The sequence below is a fragment of the Peromyscus californicus genome, unplaced genomic scaffold (assembly GCF_007827085.1).
Source record: "Peromyscus californicus insignis strain IS unplaced genomic scaffold, ASM782708v3 Scaffold_7__1_contigs__length_154581171, whole genome shotgun sequence".
In the NCBI taxonomy this organism is placed as follows: Eukaryota; Metazoa; Chordata; class Mammalia; order Rodentia; family Cricetidae; genus Peromyscus; species Peromyscus californicus.
In genome coordinates this window covers 1769094-1791074 of record NW_026294595.1, presented here as the reverse complement: position 1 = coordinate 1791074, position 21981 = coordinate 1769094, and the positions used below count along the sequence as shown (strand labels likewise).

Here is a 21981-nt window from a genome sequence, read left to right as displayed (position 1 = left end):
AAATGTAATCTCTATCACCTCTAAAGAGGAAGAAAAATAAAAGCAGTACTCACACTTCACGGAGCTGCTATGTTTAAATTTTAAAAATAAAATTAGGTATTGCCATGATTTAAAGCTACTCAGCAGAATGCATGGTACCCAACATTCAGTAAATGTAAAGCTGTTCTTATTAAAATTATAAAGTCTACCATGATCCTGCACAATTTCACAAAGCTAATCGTGTATCAGTGAAGCACTAAAATACTTCCAAAGATTCTCTGATGCAGGCTATTTGTACACTGTGTGAAGATGTGTCACTGTGATTGGTGTAATAAAAAGCAGAATGGCCAATAGCTAGGCAGAAGAGATTAGGCAGGACTTCCGGGCATAGAGGAACTCAAGATTAGAATCTGGCACAGGAAGGAGACACCAGTGAAACACTGAGGAAGTCGGAGGTACATTAATGGAAAAGAGGTTAAAAAAAAAAAAATGTAGTAGAACACAGATTAATAGAATCTGTTAATTTAAGTTATAAGAGCAAGTTGGGAACAAGCCTAAGCTAAAGGCCAAGCTTTCATAATTAATAGTAAGTTTTGGTGTCATTATTGGGGAGCTGGTGGTCCCAAAAGAAAGTCTGACCAGAAGGACTAACAACAATTCTCTTTGACCTAGTGTGATGTGACATGTTCTAGGAGATATACAAGTATATGAAGATTCCCCTACAGACAAACCAAAAGCCATCTATCCAATTGCTAGTAACGGAAGACAGCTACATAAAAGAAGTATAACCTAGGTTCTGGTTATTTAATAAAATCACCATAGCCACCAACAGAATTGTACAAAAAAAAAAAAAATTCAGTATTGACTGTATAGAACTGATAGAGCTGCTTTTCAAGAGAAAAAAATTATCCTAACATTACACATATGCACATGATTTAAAAAAAAAAAAAAAAAAAAAGCCGGGCAGTGGTAGTGCACGCCTTTAATCCCAGCACTTGGGAGGCAGAGCCAGGTGAATCTTTGTGAGTTCGAGTCCAGCCTGGTCTACAAAGTGAGATCCAGGACAGGCTCCAAAGCTATACAGAGAAACCCTGTCTCAAAGAAAAAAAAAAAAGAGGTGTGGGTGGGGGAGTGGTTCACACTTTAATCCCAGCACTTGAGAGGCAGAGACAGGTGGATCTCTGAGTTGGAGGCAAGCCTTGTCTACAGAGTGAGTTCGGGACAGTCAGAGCTACACCAAAAAACCCTGTCTAGGGAGAAAAAAAAAAGCTGAAATCCAATTAATCTAAAGATGTGAAACTACCTGCTCAATAAATTTTCAGAAACTTATAGTCTCTAACAATAAATTTTAATGCATGAAATCAGAGCTTCATTAATTTACACATATACAACAGGAAAGCCACAGCAGACATTAAAGTCTGTCACAAAAACAACTCACTTTAGGGGGGAAAAAAAAAACACAACCACCACCATATACACACTCTGCCCTAGCTTGATTTCTTTTGCTGTAATAAAACAACTTACAATTCCAGGTTACAGTCCAGTGACTAGAGTCTGAAGCAAACTAATCATACCACATGCACAGAACAGAGGGAGAAATGAATGCATGTATGCTCACTTGCTTGCTTGGGCTCAGCCCAATTTCTCTACTGGAACAGTTCAGTAACCCCTTGCCTAGGGAATGGTGCCAATGGGCTGAGTCTTCTCACATCAATTAACTTAATCCACAAACATACCCACAGGCCAACCCAAGCAAAGTAGATGATCCCTCACTAAGATTCTACTTCTGTCAAGTTGATAATTAAAACAGCCATACTCCACTCAGAGAACAAATGCCTTACCACCAACCCTGATAACCTAGAGTTTGATCCCCAAGAACACAAATAGTGAAGGAGAACCAACTGCCATAGGTTTTCCTCTGAAAGAACAAACAAACACCACACACACACACACACACACACACACACACACGTACGTACGTACGTACGTACATACATACATACGTACGTAAATAAACAATGTGATTTATAAGTTAAAGTACCCCCAAAATAAATTCTACATATTATCATCTAGAAATCAGATACAAGTTCACTAAGTTCAGGCTTAAGATACTACAGGTTTCAGAATGAGACTCTTTAAATGTTAGTAAAAATTTCCCCAGCAGCCGGGCGGTGGTGGCACATACCTTAATCCCAGCACTCAGGAGGTAGAGGCAGGAGGATCTTTGTGAGTTCAAGACCAGCCTGGTCTACAGAGTGAGTTCCAGGACAGGCTCCAAAGCTACACAGAGAAACCCTGTCACAAAAAAACAAAAAACAAAACAAAACAAAAATTCCCCAGCAGGGCTGAAGAGACTCTTCACCTGTTAAGAACACTGGCTGCAGGCCAGGAGTACACTCAGAGGCAGAATCTCTGTGAGTTCAAGGTAAGCCTATTCTACACAGCAAGTTCCAGGTGAGCCAGGGCTACATAGAGACCCTATCTCAAAGAGGAGGGAAGGAAAGGGAAGGGAGGGAAGGAAAAGGGAGGGAGGGGAGGGGGGAGAGAGAGGGAGGGAAGGTGGGAGGGAGGGAGAAGCAAGCAAGCAAGCAAGCACTGGCTGCTCTTCTAAAGGACCTACCTGGATCCAACTACCAGCGTCCACATGGTGGTTCACAACCATCTATAACTCCATTCCAGGGGACTGAATCCCTATTCTGGCCCTCTTGTGCACCACACATCCAAGTGATGCATAGATATACATGCAGACCAAACACTCAACACACAAATTTTTTTTTTTTTTATTTAAACAAAAGGCTAGCGTGGTAGCAGGCACCTGACCCCAGCACTGGAGAGGCAGAGGCAGGCATCTCTGAGTTCTAGGCCAGCCAAGAGACCTTGCCCTCAATAAATAAATAAATAAATAAATATATGCATGCATACATACATACATACATACATACATACATACATACTAAAATTTCTGCAGCAGCAGCAGTCGTATTTATGCTTTTCTGCCATAACATTTTCTTAATATGGAGCCACTGTCATGTTTTTCCTGGGTTACACTTAATCTCACTGATACATAAGTATTCTGACTTGACTTGTATTTGTATCACAAACTTAGGCACAATAGCATACATCTTACATTTTATAATAGCATGTCTTGGGAATGTGGCTTGTAAATGAGATCAAAAACTCCTGAAGGGAAATGACATCTCTTTCTAGTACACCATTCTTTTAACAGGAGTAAAATAATAACACCTACATACCTAGCAGTAAACTAGAAACCATGCACAAATTACTTTTTAAAAAAATCATAAATGTGATTATTATTTATCCAAATTATTAAATATTTTAATAAATTATCCAATAACCTTTTCAGGCACAAGACACACATATGGTTGAATATACATACATGCAGGCAAAACACTCATTTACCTGCAAATAAATTTTTTCTAAAAAGAAAGGCCAAGAAACCATCAAGGGACTCCAAGGAACATCTAAGGTCACTGAACTAGTCCTGATTCAAACAAAATCTTCTGACCAAAGCCCATTTTATTTCCAGCTATTTCCATACTTTATTTTCCTGCTCAGATTTACTCTTCTCCTCTACTTGAGTCCTGCTTATTCTTCAAAACTGACGCCTCACAAAAATCCTCTCCAGTTCTTCTTTTGGACTTCTCTTTACACAAAAGTTCAATGAAAGTAAGGCCTATATCCTTTACTCCAGTTGTCTACCCCAAATTCAGCAATATGCTAGACCCAGACAGAGTTATATATACAACACTATATCATAATGCTGCTTTGTCTTGTTTTTTAACTTTTTTTAAGATTTATTTATGTATAGGAGTGTTTTGCCTGCATGTAATACATGTGCACCACATGCATGCCTGGTACCTGTGATCAGAAGAGGGTGTCAGATTCCCTGGAATTAGAATTATCAATGGTTGTGAGTCACCTTTTGGGTTCTGGGAACAAACCCAGGTTCTCTGTAAGAGCAGCAAATGAGCAGTGTCTCCCTCCAGCCCATTTTTTTTTTTTTTTTTTTTTTTTTTTTTTTTTTTTTTGAGATGAGGTCTCACCAAGTTAAGCCAGGCTCTTCTTGAACTCACTACGTAGCCCAAGTTGACCTCAAGCTAGCTTTGAAATTTCAATTCTTTCTGTCTCAATCCCACAAGAGCGGGGATTACAGGTATGTACTACTACATTCAGTCCTATATGATTAAATATTAACCTAAAATGGGCAGTGGTGGCACGTGCCTTTAATCCCAGTACTTGAGAGGCAGAGGCAGGCAAATCTCAGAGTTTGAGGTCAGGGCAGCCAGGGCTACACAGAGAAACACTCTCTTGGGGGGGGGGGGGGGGGGGGGGGGGGGGCAGGGATCCTAACTAGGGGCTGTGAAGGTGGATCAGTCAATGAAAGTGCCTACCACACAGGCTTAAGGATCCAAGTTCAGCTCCCCAGCAGTCACATAAAAAAATCAAGAGTGATGGCACATTTCTATAATCCCCCACCTTGGAGGAGTGGAGGCAGCCAGTTTAGCTGAAACAACGAGTTTCAGATTCAGTAAGAGACTGTCCCGAAAAATAAAAACAATAAAGGAAGCCCCTTGACCTCCACACGTATGTACATACACACAAACATACACACCCTAATTACTGTTTTCAAACCATGCCAAAATCTAAAGAGCCCTACATTTTCCTTACTATTATCAAATCAATGAATTGGGGGAGGAACAAACAGAAACCACAGAGGATGTGGCTTTATGAAGCAAGTATCACTAGCCTATTTTCTAACAAATCACTTTTTCGCTCTCATTTGTTCTCCAACTGGTTAGCATTACCAATGCTAATCACAAAATTCCCTTCCATTTCCAGAAGGTACTTAAAATTTTGGTTTTCTATATCCTATCTTTCCATGACTTTTGTCACAAGTACAGTAACTATCTTAACTGCTGGTGTAACAAAATATTATGACAAAAACAATTTATGGGAGAGGGGGTTTATTTGGGTCACAGTTCCAAAAGGGATACAGTCCATCACAGCAAGGAAGGCATGGCAGCAGGAGTGTGAGGCCTGCAAGAGAGTAGGGCATCAGCAGTTCAGAAGCAGAGAAAGAGCAGGAAACGAGGACAGACTTCATAAACCCTCAAGGCAAGCTGGGCAGTGGTGGCACACACATTTAATCCCAGCATTCTGGAGGCTGAAGCAGGCAGATCTCTGGGTTGGAGGCCAGCTTGGTCTACAGAGTGAATTCCAGGACAGTCAGGACTACACATGTTCAAACAGCAACTTTATTCATAATAGCCAAACTGGAAACAGCCCAAACGTTCTCCAACAGGTGAATGATTAAACAAATTGTGATACATATCTACCTACATGGAAAACTACTTAGCTACTAACACATCACACAACTTGTATGAATCTTAAGGGAATTACATCGAGTTAAAAAAAAAAAGGACAATCTTAAAAGCTGACATACTAAAGCAGTGGTTCTCAACCTTCCCAACATTGTGACCCTTTAATACAACTCTTCATGTTGTGGTGACCCCCAACCACAGAATTATTTCATTGACAGTTCATAACTGTAATTTTGCTACAGTTTTGAGTCGTAATATGAATATGATATGCAGGATATTTGATATTTGATCCCTATGAAAGGCTTGTTTGACCAAAAAGATCAAGACCCACAGGTTGAGAAACAAAGGATTCCATTTATGTAACATTCTTGAAATGATATTACAAATATGGATTTATTATTTTTTACATAATAGCATGAGATGCTAATCTCAAAGTTAAAAGTTTTGTAAATTCTCTGTTTTGTATATTCTCTGAAACCAAGTATTTCCCCTTTAAATGGGCTGATAAACTTCTAGAACACTGATTCTTAGCCTCAGATGCATATCGGGACTACTAAAACTCTAAGGACTTAGGCACCATATCAGACCAATCAAATTAGAATCACTTAAGAAAAAAACTTAAGCATCTGTGGTTTTTCAAACTCTCAGGTAATTCCAATGATGAGTGAGAGTGAGTAGACTCCAGAGCTGGAGAGTACACAATACTTTTTAAGCAAACCCTGAGCCAGATACTTAAAGTACTTACTTGCCTTATTGGTTACTTGAGAGGATGAGAAATGATGAGCTGGGCCCAGGAGGTCAGCCTACGCAATACTGGAGAGAGGTGGAGAGAGAGGAGAGAGAGAGAAGGCAGGGAGAATCTTCCATGGACATAAAAATGGAACTATTACTTTGGCTTATCAAAATCTTTCAAGCAGGAAGGATATTATACCCCATTTAATATTAACCTGAAATCAAAAAGACTTATGTTCTCACTAATCTGTGAATAATCTCACAAATTTAACAACCTACACACAAACCATTACAATAAAGTACAAAAGGAAGCATTTCAAGTACAGTGTTCTTTTCCATCTGCATGGGAAAAACAACAGTGGCAGCATGGAAAACAGGCCAGGAGGTAGTGGCACTCCCAGCACTTGGGAGGCAGAGACAGGTGGATCTCTGAGTTTGAAGCCAGCTTGGTCTACAGAGCAAGTTCTAGGACAGCCAGCACTAACGAAGGACACACTGTCTCTGGGGGAAAACAAAATTAAAAAGTGCAGACCACTGAACAAACCTAAACAAACCACATACCATAACTTAATTCAATACATCCAGGGAGCAGTGGGTAAATAATGAAATCTCATGGATTCTACAAGGATTTTAACAAGCAACACAGACACATCCTCTTGCCTTTAACTGTGCTTGTGACTTTACTGAAAGTGTTTTTTTTTTTTTTTTTTTTTTTTTTGGTTTTTCGAGACAGGGTTTCTCTGTGTAGCTTTGCGCCTCTCCTGGAACTCACTTGGTAGCCCAGGCTGGCCTCGAACTCACAGAGATCCGCCTAGCTCTGCCTCCCGAGTGCTGGGATTAAAGGCGTGCGCCACCACCGCCCGGCGAAAGTGTTTTTAATTTTTAAGTTTGTTTGTAATGGGAGGGATCTAATCATGCTACATAAATTATTGAGATTGTCAGTCCAGGAAATTTAAATAAATGCTATAACATAACAAAAATCTGACAGTTACATGTCAATTAAAATATTAAAGTGATAAGGTCATTTTTAAATGTGTGATCTTCTTACAAGTTCAGAAAAACCACAAATTATGGGGCTACAAACCACCAGTTTTTCTAAGGAAAATTGTAGCTTATAAAATATTGGCTGACTGCCAGTACAAATGAGTTTCTTCCTCAAGCTTTCTAAGCCACAATAGTCTTTCAACCATGACTATAACCATATTATTCAATCGAGAGGCAATGTTACTAGATGGCATAAGTAAGGCAATGCTTGGCCTAAAACCATCTGTAAAAGCCTACAAATGCATCATTTTTGAAAAGAGATCTCAAATTTTTTAATATTACTATTTTACCACAGTTTTATCAAGCAATTAAGTAATTAAGTGCTTCGATAACTTTTTTAAAATCAGTGTTAGGAGCCAATGAGATGGCTCAGTAGATACATATACTGTCAGACATGACAACTTAAGTTCAATCACAGAGACCTACATAGTGGAAAGATAATCAACTACTAAAAGTTGTCCTGACTTCCACACATGTGGACGATCGATCAATTAGATAGATAGATAGATAGATAGATAGATAGATAGATAGATAGACAGACAGACAGACAGCTGTAAAGAAAATCAGCTTTGGAATCTAGGTATCAATTGGTATTTTTAAAAGGGAGAATAACCACCATCCAACATCTCCCAACATACAGATAACCCGTAAAAATTCCATTATAATCCAAATAGTTCCTTCAATGTACTGCCTAAATGGAAAGATAAAAGATTACCCTAAAAACAGAGCAGAATAGGTTTAATTTCCAGCTCTACTTTTGTTGTTCTTTGTCTGAAGTACCTTGGACAGCTAACCATTCGACACCTCAGTGTTGTCATTATTAAACAGAAACTTTTGTTTGTTTGTTTTTTTCTCTTTGTAGCTTTGGAGCCTTTCCTGGAACTCACTTTGTAGACCAGGCTGGCCTCAAACTCAGAGATCCACCTGCTTCTGCCTCCCGAGTGCTGGGATTAAAGGCGTTCGCTACCCACCTCCCGGCAAATAGAAACTTTTTGTCACTTTACGGTGAGATTATGATGCTTTAGAGATGCAATGTACATGAAGCAGGTAGCACAGTGCCTAAACATAGTAACAACATCCCACGGAGGCAAGAAAAGTTCCATTACTATGTTGAACAGAAAAATCAGACTATCCAAAACATTAAGAAGCCTTCGTGTCTTGTATAAATAGTATATTAGAGGTAATACTGAGCCAGAAAATAACAGCTTCTAGGTGAGTGTTTTCTAATGCCGGGCTGGGACTGGAAAGATGACTCAGCGGTTAAAAACACTGGTTGTTCTTCCAGAGGTCCTGAGTTCAACTCCCAGCAACCACATGGTGGCTCACAATCATCTGTAATGAGATCTGGCGCCCTCTTCTGATCTGCAGGTAGGCATACATGCAGGCAGAACACTGTACACATAATAAATCTTTAGAGTGGCTCTAATGCCAAGCTGTTTTTTAATCAACCTCCAAGATTGAAACATTCCATTCTGCAAGGAAGCTCTTTAAACAGGGAAAGTAAACAACTCAAAATAGCTTCACGAACTCCCTGAAACTGACCAGATTCACCAGGCCCCTCCCTTCCAGAGTAAGCAATAGAAGCTGAGAGACCCTCTCAGCCAAGGAATTTGGGGCTGCAAAGAAGACTGAGACCAGAGCAGCTGTCTAGGAATAGTAGAAACTAGCTGAGCTGCCGGGAAGAGGTGTAGACCAGTCACATAGAAAAGACACTCTGCAACCTGTTGAGCTGCCTACAGGCTGTGCAGTGTGCTCCAGGTTCCCAGCTTTTGTGAGCTGTCATCTGTGCTCGGGTGGGCATTGGTGATGCGGCTGTCTATGAGTCATTTCTGCTCCTGTAAGGGACCCCTCACCCACATTCCTGTAAGTAACCACAATAAACACTTATTGGTTCACCAAGCTGAACTTTGGTGGTATCTGTACTTTGATCTTTTTTGGGATCCCCATCTGGGGTGAGTACACGTGTATGTGTGTCCCTTCAGGAAAAGTATTGTCATACAACATAGGCACTTTACAACATTTTTTAATCCTTTTAACAATTCAGTAAAGAATCATGTAAGCACAAGGTATCTTACAAAGCATTAGAACACAGTTTCTACAAAGAAAAATGTTAGCAAGGAGATGTTTATTCTGTGTATGTATTTCTTCCCACCAAAGAAAAATCTGAGTATTTTAATCCTACTATAATGAGAATATACATATATATTTGGTTTTTCAAGACAAAGTTTCTTCTTTGTGTAGTCCTGGCTGTCCTCAAACTCAGAGATCCACCTGCATCTGCCTCCCAAGTGCTGGGATTAAAGACATGTGCTACCACCGCCTGGTAAGACTATATATTTTAATATATACATATATATAAATTTATACCCATGTGATCTTAATCTTTCTCTCCCATATATAGAATATCAATGATATATGCTGAGTTAAGTTTTTGAAAAGGCAAAAAGAAAAAAAAACCCTCTGAAAACACTAGAAATAAGACAAGTGTGGTGATGCATACCTTTAACCTCAGCACTCAAGATGCAGAGGCAGGAGGCCAGCCTGGTCTGCATAGTGAATTCCAAACCAGCCAAAGTAACATGGTGAGATCCTGTCTCAAAATAAGTTAATTTTTTAAAATATCCTAGAAATAAACTATACAAATCTTTTTTAAAGTAGAATAGCAATGACAGTACAAATGTAAATTACAACTTAACTTTGCAAGACTACTCTAATTCTATGAGTCTTCCTGTCTAATCTAACTAGAATCAGAACAATTGCCTTCTTTCTCTTCTTGTAGGTCACACAACAGAGAACACTGCAATAGTCATCTCGAAATATTATATACCTTCTCCCACCAACTAGACTATAAACTGACGATAAGGAAATACTTTTTCATAATTCCTATCTCTAAGTAGTAATAATACAATATCTTATCTATAAAAAACATTCAAATATGTAATGGTCACGTCACATTTCAAAATTAAACTGTTCTGTGTATCAAGTAATAAGATGGTTTCTAAGATTAAGGCTTACATCCATTTCACAGTAACATCTAGATTATCTATTTATTATAGTAAATCTGGTCAATTTGTCTAAATCTGTGGTTTTCCAAGTATAGTCCAAGTACCCTTCGAAGGCCCTCAAAACCCTACCAGGGATCTTGGTAGGACAATATTAATTTTCACAGTAGTATAAAGGTACTAGGCCTTTTTATTTCTAATTCATGAGAATTTACCAGAAGCTATACAATGTGTGAATATGATTTATGATGAAATGTGTCACATTCAGAAGATAAATCCAAGCTGGAGAGATGGCTCAGCCATTAAAGGCTAGGCTCACAACCAAGACAGAAGTTAAACCTAATTCAGTGTGCCAGCATTTTCCAAAATAAGCACGCATGATTTTATAAAACTATGTATGGATGCTAGGCATGGTGCTGTAGGCCTATATTCCCAGCTACTCAGGAGACTAAAGCAGAAGTTCTTAATTTCAAGGGCTGCCTAAACTACAGAGTGAATTCAAGGCCAGCTTGGGTAACAGACTTTATCTCAAAAGGTCAAAAAACGACAGCTAGGGATATAGCTCAATGGTAGAAGAGTTACCTAGCATGCACATGGTCCTCGATCCAATCCCTAGTACCAAAAAAATATAAATAAAAAATAATCAAAATGCACAACAGGAGAATAGATTTTAATACACTCAAGTGTGAAAAAGTCACTGATCCACTCACTATTCATATCTGATTTCTGGTTCCCTTAAAAAACTAATGCCTGGGCTCAACTGTTACGATCACTAACTGTTCTTGCAGGGGATGTCGGTTCAGTTCCCAGTACCCACATGGTGACTCACAACTGCCTATAACTCCAGTTCCAGGGGATGCCCTCTTCTGGAATCTATAGACTTCTGCATGTACATGATTCTGATGGCTCACATACATACACATAATTTTTTTAAAATAAATCTTAAAAGCCTGTCAAATACTAGAATAGTATTTAAAATATTTAAAATCATCTGAAAAACTACCCTTTCCCAGCTACATATTTGTGTAAATTTTTCATCTTTACATATTTCACCCAGAACACAGTACAACAGACCACATTCAAGCAGAAGTAGTTATCTTCTATTAAACTACATTAAATTAAAAATTAAAAAGCAGCCGGGCGGTGGTGGCGCACGCCTTTAATCCCAGCACTCTGGGAGGCAGAGCCAGGCGGATCTTTGTGAGTTCGAGGCCAGCCTGGGCTACCAAGCGAGTTCCAGGAAAGGCACAAAGCTACAAAGGGAAACCCTGTCTCGAAAAAACAAAAAACAAAAAACAAAAAAAAAAAAATTAAAAAGCAACAGCTACTTTTCTCACTCAATTTTCTTCTATCTTGGAAAATAACTATTAACATATCACCTGGGCTAAGATAACATGTAAGTTTCACTGGCATTTTAAAGTTAGTAAAAGAGGGGGCTAGAAAGAGCTCAGCAGCTAAGAGTGTTTGCTACTGCTACCATGAGGACCTGAATTTAGATCCCAGCACCCACATGAAGAGGCTCACAACTCCAGTTCTAGGGGATCCGACAGCCTTCACAGACATTTATGTGCATACATGCACTCCTGAGTGCATACACACACACACACACACACAAATGTTTTTAATTATTCGTTTAATAAAATGAATACAATTTCCCATAAATAATTTCTGGATACCAATAATTAATAGCACATATAAATAAGAGATCTTTAAGATGCTCAAATTTTTAAGATAAAAGGGTCCTGAGTTGGTTTTTTAAAAAAAGTTGAATCCAGACATGGTGGTACATGAGAGGCAGTAAGAGCTCTGTGAGTTCAAGGCCAGCTTGATCTATACAGCCAATTCAAGGACAGCTAAATTGTGAAACCTTGTCTCAAAAAAAAAAAAAATTAAATGGATATGTCAACACAACACAGGGCAGGTGATAAAAATTTTCAACTCATTTTGTAGTGAACAGTGTCCTCCTCCAATCAACCAAAAACTCAGATTTCCAGTGAAGGGCTTTGGCATAAAACAACCATTCTCATCGATTCCCATTTCATAAAGAATAATCACTTAGCCATATGACCTGTTTTAAGTAATCAAGAAAACAGTACAAAAGACCAGACAGCACTTACTGAGCTCTGAGCAATGCCTGGCATTGTGCTATACTTACATTATCTCTTAGTTCTCAGGACCCCCACAGAGAGCAGGAAATCGACTCAGCTTTACTTGCCAAAGGCCACACAGTTAATAATCAGTGAAATATGGACTTAAATCAAGTCTGTATGACTCCAAAGTCCAGGGCTCTCTCTACTTTACTAGTTACCTTTATAGTATTCAACTTGAAATCAGTCCTTACTTACTTTCTATGTCCTTGAACAAGCTACAACTTCTCTGAGCCAGCTTTCTCATCAACAAGATAAGAGGGTTATTCTAGTTGATCTCCAAATTCCCCTCCACAGCTAATATTCTTAGATTATGATTCATCTTAACTTCTAATCTACAGTTATAAAGTGGTTTTTTCTGGACTAAATAAATTATAAAAAAATTATAAAATTATAAAAAAATTTAAAAATTTTTTTAAAAAAATCAAAGAACACCCGGGTGGTGATGGCACATGCCTTTGATCCCAGCACTCGGGAGGCAGAGCCAGGCGGATCTCTGTGAGTTTGAGGCCAGCCTGGGCTACAGAGTGAGATCCAGGACAGGCACCAAAACTACACAGAGAAACCCTGTCTTGAAAAACCAAAAAAAAAAAAATTTTTACAAATAGTAACAACAGAGTGCCAGGCAAAGGTGGCACACACCTTTAATCCCAGTACTCAGGAGGCAGAGGCAGGTGGGGATCTCTTATGAGATCCAGGACTGCCTGGTCTATAGAGTAAGTTCCAACAGCCAGGGCTGTTACACAGAGAAACTCTGTCTCAACAACAACAACAACGAATAATAATAATAATAATAGTAATGAGTAAAATTAATAGGCTAGGATATAGCTTTCCATGCTTCATCATTAACCATCATTATAAAATAGATTAGCACTGAGTACATACTTTTCATTCATTCCAGACAACCAAACTTTCCTTCTTTTACATAATATTGGGTGTCCTTGGGTCTGGAGAGATGGCTCAGCAGTTAAGAGGACTGGCTGTTCCTCGTAGAGGACCAGAGTTCAATTCCCAGCAGTCATTATGGCAAATAACAACTGTCTGTAATTCCAGTTCCAGGGACCTGACAACCTCTTCAGGCCTCCACATTCCACATGCACCAGGCACACATACAGTATGCACAAATACATGTAGGCAAAACATAAAATGAAATAAATTTCAAGAAAAAGAAAACAAACAATAAAAAAAGGCTGGGCATCCTGATAGCTGACATAAGCACTGTTAGCATGATACAGTTTTCACCTAACTGAAGGACTGCTCTAACAGGCAAACACCTCATCATCAGCTTGTTTAACACCACCTATCCTTTGAAGTCAATGTACAACTATCAGTGTAGACGTGAAGACATTTGTCAAGAATTTGTGAGAAAAGGGTAAGCTGCAGGAAACTGTAAAACTGTCACATAACACTTCAATACACACATATGGAAGAAGACACCGTACAAGTGAAATTTTACTAGTTTATGCAATGTTGAGGTCTAAACTAACAAAATTTAGGCTTCTGGCTCTAACATCTACATTCCAAACACAATTTATTATGTGCCAGATACTGAGTGGAGCCCTTTAAAAAGATCATCTGTATTCCTACTCTGCAGAGTTGTGAGATACAATACTCATTTTAAAAGATAAAAGATAGGAGGACAAATTAAAAAAGGGGGAGGCAGGATGTGGTGGCGCAAGCCTTTAATCCCAGCACTTGGGAAGCAGACACGGGTGGATCTTGGAGTTTGAGGCCAGCCTAGTCTACAGAGTTCTAGAACAGCCAAGGAAACCAAAAATACCAAAAAAACAAACAATAGCCTGGCAGTGGTGGCACCACCTTTAATCCCAGCACTCGGGAGGCAGAGGCAGGCAGATCTCTGTGAGTTCGAGGCCAGCCTGGGCTACAGAGTGAGTTCTAAGACAGGCTCCAAAGCTACACAGAGAAACCCTGTCTCAAGAAAAAAAAAAAAAAGAAAGAAAGAAAGAAAAAAAAACAATATATTTGAGATAGGGTTTCTCTGTGTAGCTGTGACTGTCCTGGAACTTTGTAGACCAGGCCGCCCCGGAACTCAGAGATCCACCTGCCCCTGCTTCCTGAGTGCTGGGATTAAATGCATGTGCCACCACTGCCCGGCTGACATTCATCATTCTTTTTGTCTATTTGCTTATTTATTTAAGTAGGATATTTATTAGACAGTGTCTCACTGTGTATCCCTTGTTGGTTGGTCTACAACTTGCTACTTAGGTCATGCTAGCCACCACCATCACCACCCGGCAAAATATATATATTCTTTTAAAATGTGAAAGACGAATGTCACACAGCTATTGTCAAAATAAAAATTTTTTTAACAAATCTGACCAACTTCAAACCTGTCTGTACTCTACATTTTTTTCTAGTTCCAAAGAAAATGAAACTTCTTCCTACATCAAATTAGAAAAATAGTGTGTAATATTTGAGCCAAGTCATAAGGGCATTTTAAATTTTTTAAATAAAAGGTTTAAAAGCAAAAAGTCCATTTATGGCGATACCTACTGCTTGGATATGAGCAAAAGACACAAAAGTTACAGTCAAAAATCTATACTACTTTGGTTAACTATCAATACACTTGACAAACACATGACATTTGGCAGACTGTTGCTGCTGTAGCTCATATTGTTAATGCTAGCAAAATCCTTTTTAAAAAAACTTCAATCAGAGGTGGCTCTGTGGTTGAGAGCACTTGTTGCTCTTACAGAGGGTCCCAAATCCAATTCCACACACATGATGGTTCATAACCATCCATAACTCCAATTCTAGGGCATTCAACTCCTTCTAACCTCTGAAGGCACCATGCATGCACATAGTATACAGATACATGTGACTCCAAGTGTCTGTGGAGGCACTATACAGTTATAGGCAGTTGTAAGCCATCCAACATAGGAGCTGGAGCTGAGCTCGGGTCCTCTGGAAAAGTAACAAGCACTAGTAATTGCTGATCCATCTCTCTAGTCCGAGGACTCTTTTAAACAAATAATTGTTTGTGCTGGGCAGTGGTGGAGCACAACTTTAATACCAGCACTCAGGAGACAGAAAGCAGGAGGATCTCTGAGTTCAAGGCCAGCCTGGTCTACAGAGCAATAGCCAAGGAAACCCATAGATGGATGGATAGACGGACAGACGGACGAACGGACAGATAAAATATTGTTTCTATTCTTCACAGGAACTAACTACAACTTTTTGAGGGCTGAGGGATGGCTCAGTTGGTAAAGCACCTACCTTTCAAAAGCAAAGCTCTGAGTTCCATCCCCAAAACTCACAGGAAAAAAATGCCAGGAATGCTGTGGCACTTGCTTGTCATCTGAGCACTATAGAGAGAACTAGGCAGATCCCTAAGGTTAACTTGGCCAGCCAGTCCTGCCTAATTGGTGAGCTTCAGGCCTATAAGGAAGGAAGTTACTAGATCTCCTGAGGATGCTGCCTAAGGATGTCTATCCTCTAGCCTAAGGGCATGTAAGTATCTTAAAGTGGGAAACCAGTTTCAATATTTATAGTAAGTCTACTCAAGAAATCAGTTTATAAACTTAAATATATTAAAGATTCACTAAAAAATAAATGGGGGGATGGAGAATTTCTTTTTTTTTCCAGGGGAGGGGGTTCAAGTCAGGGTTTCTCTGTGTAGCTTTGGAGCCTGTCCTAGAACTCACTCTGTACCCAGTCTGGCCTTGAACTCACAGGGATCCGCTTGCCTCTGCCTCCTAGAGCTGGGATTAAAGGCGTGCACCACAGGCGGCAGGGGGATAGAGAATTTCTGCAAACAAACCTCAGAAGCTACACTGCAATCTTTATATTAATGTCTAGCTGTTTCCTATTTTGTTTTCCCTCTTGGTCAGAGGGGTTCATTGGGCAGATAGATCATTTTACTGAGACACTACTTAATCCCCCATACAAGGCATCTCCTCCATTTTTAGTGAAAAGACACAACTTTCTGAGGCAAATCCGTATGAATTTGAACGCCAGAATTAAATGAATAAGGAGTTACTGAAACTTACGTTTTCTCCTCTGGGGAACCATTTAAAAATAAAGCTGGAGATGTACACAATGCATATTTGCTGTCAGCAATATCACGACTGCCTCTTCTATAAAGTTTTTTGCAAGTATAAAACATTAACTATTAAGCAGCAAATGGAGAACTTTCTTTACTCTTTAAAAGCATCAAACATGGGGGCTGGAGAGATGGCTCAGAGGTTAAGAGCACTGGCTGTTCTTCCAGAGGTCCTGAGTTCAATTCCCAGCAACCACATGGTAGCTCACAACCATCTGTAATGAGATCTGATGCCTTCTTCTGGCCATGCAGACACAGCACTGTATACATAATAAATAAATAAATCTTTAAAAAAAATAAAAGGCATCAAACATTAGCAGTAAAGCACCTGAGGCAGGTAACCTCTAATATAAACTTGCAACAGTCACCTTTAATTTGCAAGATTTGTTTGTTGCTTGGTTTTCTTCCTTTTTTTTCTCTCTCTCTTTTTTTTTAGGATCTCACTGAGTAGCCCTAGCTGGCCTGGACATGCTAAGCAGACCAAGCTGACCCTAAACTCACAGCGCTCCCCCTGCCTCTGTCTCCCATGTTCCGGAATTACAAGCATGTGCCATCACCCCCAGTTTTGTTTTGTTTTTTTAATTCTAATGATTTAAATTACTTTTTTTTTGCCTCAATATGATAGAAATGTTTTCAAACTACGTAAGATAAAGATTGCTTGGCCTTGTGAATGTACTAAATACCATTATGTGTTCATTTTAAATGATTTTTTAGGAAAAATTTATTGCTATTCAACATTATTGGTGCTAGTGGTGTAATCATTAAAGGTTTTCTATCCGAATTTCTAACTCACTCTCTCTCTCTCTCTCTCTCTCTCTCTCTCTCTCTCTCTCTCTCTCTTTTTTAAGTAAAGGAAATAGATTCATTAAAGAAAGGGAAGTAACTCCTGGAAGTGGGAAAGGTTTCAAGGGAGGAATACTCCTTCTTTGGTGAATTCCTCCGTATTTCTAAACCAAAAGCCTGGATGGGTGGTGGCACACCCCTCTAATACCAGCACTCAGGAGGCTGAAGACGGGTTGGTCTACAGAGTGAATTCCAGGACAGCCAGGGCTACACAAAGAAACCCTGTCTTGAAGAACAAAAACTGAAGCCTGAGGGAAGGTAAACCTGGAGCACACTTAACTGAAAGTCAAGAAATCCACTGCTTATGTTAGTCATATCTCTCTTGGGAAAGGCCTCGGGAGGATCATAAATTTCAGGCCAGACCGGGCTACTTAAGTGAAACCCCAGGAAAGAAGAAAAGGGAAAAAAGCGAAGGAAGAAGGAGGAACAGAGAAGTGCAAATCTACCTCTTGCCGCTTCCTACCACTAGCTTGGTATGTGACTCTGGAGTAGTATATTAACCTCTCTGGAACGAAGAGGGCTTTAAAAGTTCTCACAAAGAAAAAGGCTTAGGAGAAATGAATCATTCGGTAAGCTCAAGGTCATCCTTAAAACAAACTCAGTGATGTCTTTTCTATTTAAAAATGCATTAACTATAAATATAAGGTATCATTAGTAGCCTATAAATAAAAAGTGTATATATTAATCAACATTATTTTGCAAAAAAATTCCCTTGTTCTCATGAACATTTCCTACTACAAAGCTCAAAAGTACAGAAGTCTAAAAGCATCTTATTCTGTTCTTGAATGCACTTAGAACAGAAGCTAAATACTTCTGGCATGTTTTAAGTATAGGTTGTTATAGAAATGTTTTGACAACCAACACCCTAACTACCATTAATTAGGTTAGATGGCCAATCCTCTCCCAGTGTGATTCTATGTCTTAAGGGATTTTAAAAGGGGAGATGGCTCAGCACATAAAGGCATTGCCACCAAGCCTGAAGACCTGAGTTCCTGAGTTTCATCCCCCACCTACACTCCTATGTCCTCTGGCCTCCACATGGTTATCATGGTTAAGGGCACCCATACACATGGTCACATATATAAATGAGTAAGTGTAATTTAGCCTATCGTTCAAACCTCTTAATTTGAATAAGCATCACCTTCATTTTGACAAAGTAGTCAAGGTTACTAGTTGGGACTCTCATCATCTGACTTCAAAGAGGTAAGACAGACACTACTTAGATATGTACAGCCAGTGAAGCAGCAATAAAGGAAAGCTCAGAGTTTTATCAAGCCACTGAGAATATATGAACTGCTTTTACAGTTTGGATCAACTTACTTACCAATACACAGTGAAACAAGTTGAGCCACTGACTGCTCAGATGATTTAACACAGCCTCCAAAATCAATTAGCTGGACTTGGAGATTTAGAAAAGGTAAAGGTTGGGAATCTGGTCAGAGAAATTCAGTTTAAGATGTCAATAAAGCACACAAGTGGGAAATAGCACGTTGGCAGTGGGCTACAGAAGTCCAGAGTTTCAAGATAAAGAAAAGTTGGGCATTTAAAACCATGAGATCTAGGTCAAGAGAGATGGCTCAATGGATGGTTAAGAGTACTCACTGGTTGCTCTTCCAGAAGACCATTGTTCAATTCCAAAGCCTCATCTGACCTCTGCAGGCTTCTGCACACATGTGATTCTAATACATACACTTAGGAACACACACAAGTCTTTAAATATTCTAAATATTTTTCAAAAGAAAAATCAGATAGGAGCACCAAAGGAATGAGAAGGTTAAAGCAGAGAACCCCATGAGGTGGTCCAACAGAAAAAGGTAGGAGCAACGAATCAGGATGGAGGAGGGGCTGAGAAAAGGTCAAAGAGGTAAGAGAAAAAAAAGCATGAAACAGAAAGTATTTCAAGAAGGCAAGCAAAGCATCCACCATGCCAAATGCTGCTACTGGGTAAAATAAAACTTAAACTTGCGGAGCTGGAGAGACAGCTCAGTAGTTAAGCGTTCTTGCTACTCTTTTTTTTTTTATTAATTTATTTTGCAATACAATTCAGTTCTACATATCAGCCACGGATTCCCTTGTTCTCCCCCCTCCCGTCCCCCTCACCTTCCCCCCAACCCCCCCCCCATTCCCATCTCCTCCAGGGCAAAGCCTTCCCCACAGACTGAGGTCAACCTGGTAGACTCAGTCCAGGTAGGTCTAGTCCCCTCCTCCCAGGTCGAGCCAAACAATCCTGCATAGGCCCCAGGTTTCAAACAGCCAACTCATGCAATGAGCACAAGATCTGGTCCCACTGCCTGGATGCCTCCCAAACAGATCAAGCCAATCAACTGTCTCATCCATTCAGAGGGCCTGATCCAGTGGGGACCCCTCAGCCATTGGTTCATAGTTCATGTGTTTCCATTCATTTGGCTATTTGTCCCTGTGCTTTATCCAACCTTGGTCTCAACAATTCTCGCTCATATAAACCCTCCTCATTCTCGCTAATTGGACTCCCAGAGATCCACCCGGGGCCTAGTCATGGATCTCTGCATCCAGATCCCTCAGTAGTTGGATGAGGTTTCTAGCACAACAATTAGGGTGTTTGGCCATCCCATCACCAGAGTAGGTCAGTTCGGGCTGTCTCTCGACCACTGCCAGCAGTCTGTTGTGTGGGTATCTTTGTGGATTTCTGTGGGCCTCTCTAGCACTTTGCTTCTTCCTATTCTCATGTGGTCTTTATTTACCATGGTCTCCTATTCCTTGTTCTCCCTCTCTGTTGTTGATCCAGCTGGGATCTCCCGCTCCCCCAAGCTCTCTTTCCCTCAACCCTCGACTACTTCCTAAATAGAACACCAGTAGCACAGACTCTGAGATAAACAATCAATCAATGGGACCTCTTGAAACTGAGAAGCTTTTGTAGAGCAAAGGATACGGTCAACAAGGCAAAGCGACAGCCTACAGAATGGAAAAAGATCTTCACCAACCCCACATCTGACAGAGGACTGATATCCAGAATATATAAGGAATTCAAGAAATTAGACATCTTGCTACTCTTAGTTGCTAGAAAGTGCTACACATTATTTTATTTATTTTGTTTCTTTTGTTTGTATTTTTTTGAGAGCTTGCTACTCTTCCAGAGGCCCTGAGTGTACTTCTCAGGCCTTAATTTATGTTGTACTTAATTTTCCCTTTAAGAATAAACATGATAGGGCTGGAGAGATGGCTCAGCAGTTAAAAGCACTGGCTACTCTTCTAGAGGTTCTGAGTTCAATTCCTAGCAACCACAAGGTGGCTCACAACCACCTGTAATGAGATCTGGCACTCTCTTCTGGCCCGCAGGCATACATGCAGACAGAACACCATACATATATATAATAAATCAATCTTTAAAAAAAAAGTCGGAGTTTACATTTCATTAAAAAAAATAAACAAACAAACAAACACGATAGCCAGGCATAGTGGTGCACACCTTTTATCCCAGCACTTGGGAAACAGGCAGGAAGATCTTTGTGAGTTCAAGGCCAGCCTGATTTACATAGTGAATTTCAGGACAGTCAGAAGATCTTCATGGTAAGATCCTGTCCTTAACAAAACAACAAAATAAAAATATTGTATGATTCACAATATTTTTTTATTTTTAGATTTTATTTTTATTTTATGTGCCTGAATGTTTTGCCTGCATGTATGTATGTTCCATATAAGTGTGCCCAGTGTCTTCAGAATTCACAAAAGGACACTGGATGCCCCTGGGACTGGAGTTACACAGATGGTTGTGAACCACCATGTGGGTGCTGGGAACCAAACCTGGATCCTCGCCCTGCAGAACAGCAACTTCTCTTAACTAATGAGCTTTCTCTCCATCACAACAATTTTCTTATTTTTTTTTCATCTCCATTCTAGATGTAAACTAGAGGATGTATTCCAATTTTAAACATAAAATCTGTAACAAATATAGATGATTCTAAATAACTCCATAGTTATCTAAAAGCTAGTGGATAAAACACCATTTTAAAGACCTCACTATTAATCCATGATATCTACTGGTCCATGCTAACCTTGGCATCCTAAGTTTATCCACAGCTAAAAAAAAAAAAAAAACTGACAATGTATACACCAAGGGTCTATGCTTATTCTCCCCTGGCTTGCTAACATACATAAAAATTACACCATCTTTCCTTCTAGTTCACTAGCTTTGCTAACTAAAACTTATTTATGAGAGTTGTTGAAAAGCTACCCAATATCTAAAACCTCAATAGGCTAAAATGTAGACTAAGCTGCACAAAAGCCAATATGTCAGTGCAATAACTGATGAGCTTTAAATCCTTCTAACTACAAACACATCTTTGAATGAACTCTCTAGTGGGGAATGGTAGCACACACTGGTCTATAATGACAGCTTCTTGAGAAGCTGAGGTAGAGAATCCAAGTTCAAAGCCAGCTAGTCAGTCTATAAGTAACAAAACCCTGTTTCAAAAACAAAATCAAAAACTAGATGTGGTAGTTCATTCCTGTAATGCTAACAACTCAGGAGAGGCTGAGACAGGATAATTCAAGGTCATCCTGAGCTACACAGTGACCTCCAGGTCAGCTGGGGCTACCAAGTGAGACCCTGACTCACCACCAAAAAAAAAGCATAGCCAGGGAGATTGTTCAGCAGGTAAAGGTCCTTGCCTCCAGATGACCTGAGAGACCCAGACCCCACATGGTAGGAGAGAAAAGACTTCCACAACTTGTCCTCTGACTTCTACACACACACACACACACACACACACACACACACACACACACACACACACTACACACACACAAAATGTAGTAACTTTTTAAAAAATGACTACCTCCATCTTAACTTT

The 21981-nt window shown here is 39.7% G+C and overlaps 1 protein-coding gene across 8 annotated transcripts in view; it reads right to left on the bottom strand.

Moving 5' to 3' along the window:
- Strbp (spermatid perinuclear RNA binding protein) overlaps positions 1-21981 on the bottom strand; it is a 142263-nt gene that overhangs the window by 113321 nt on the left and 6961 nt on the right. For 2 of the 8 annotated variants that reach the window (XM_052726620.1, XM_052726623.1), the window contains exon 2: positions 6067-6134. The exons of the other annotated variants lie outside the window; for them this stretch is intronic. The gene's annotated coding sequence lies outside the window, so the exon portion shown is untranslated. The remainder of the gene's footprint in view (positions 1-6066; positions 6135-21981) is intronic. 8 annotated transcript variants of the gene reach the window in all.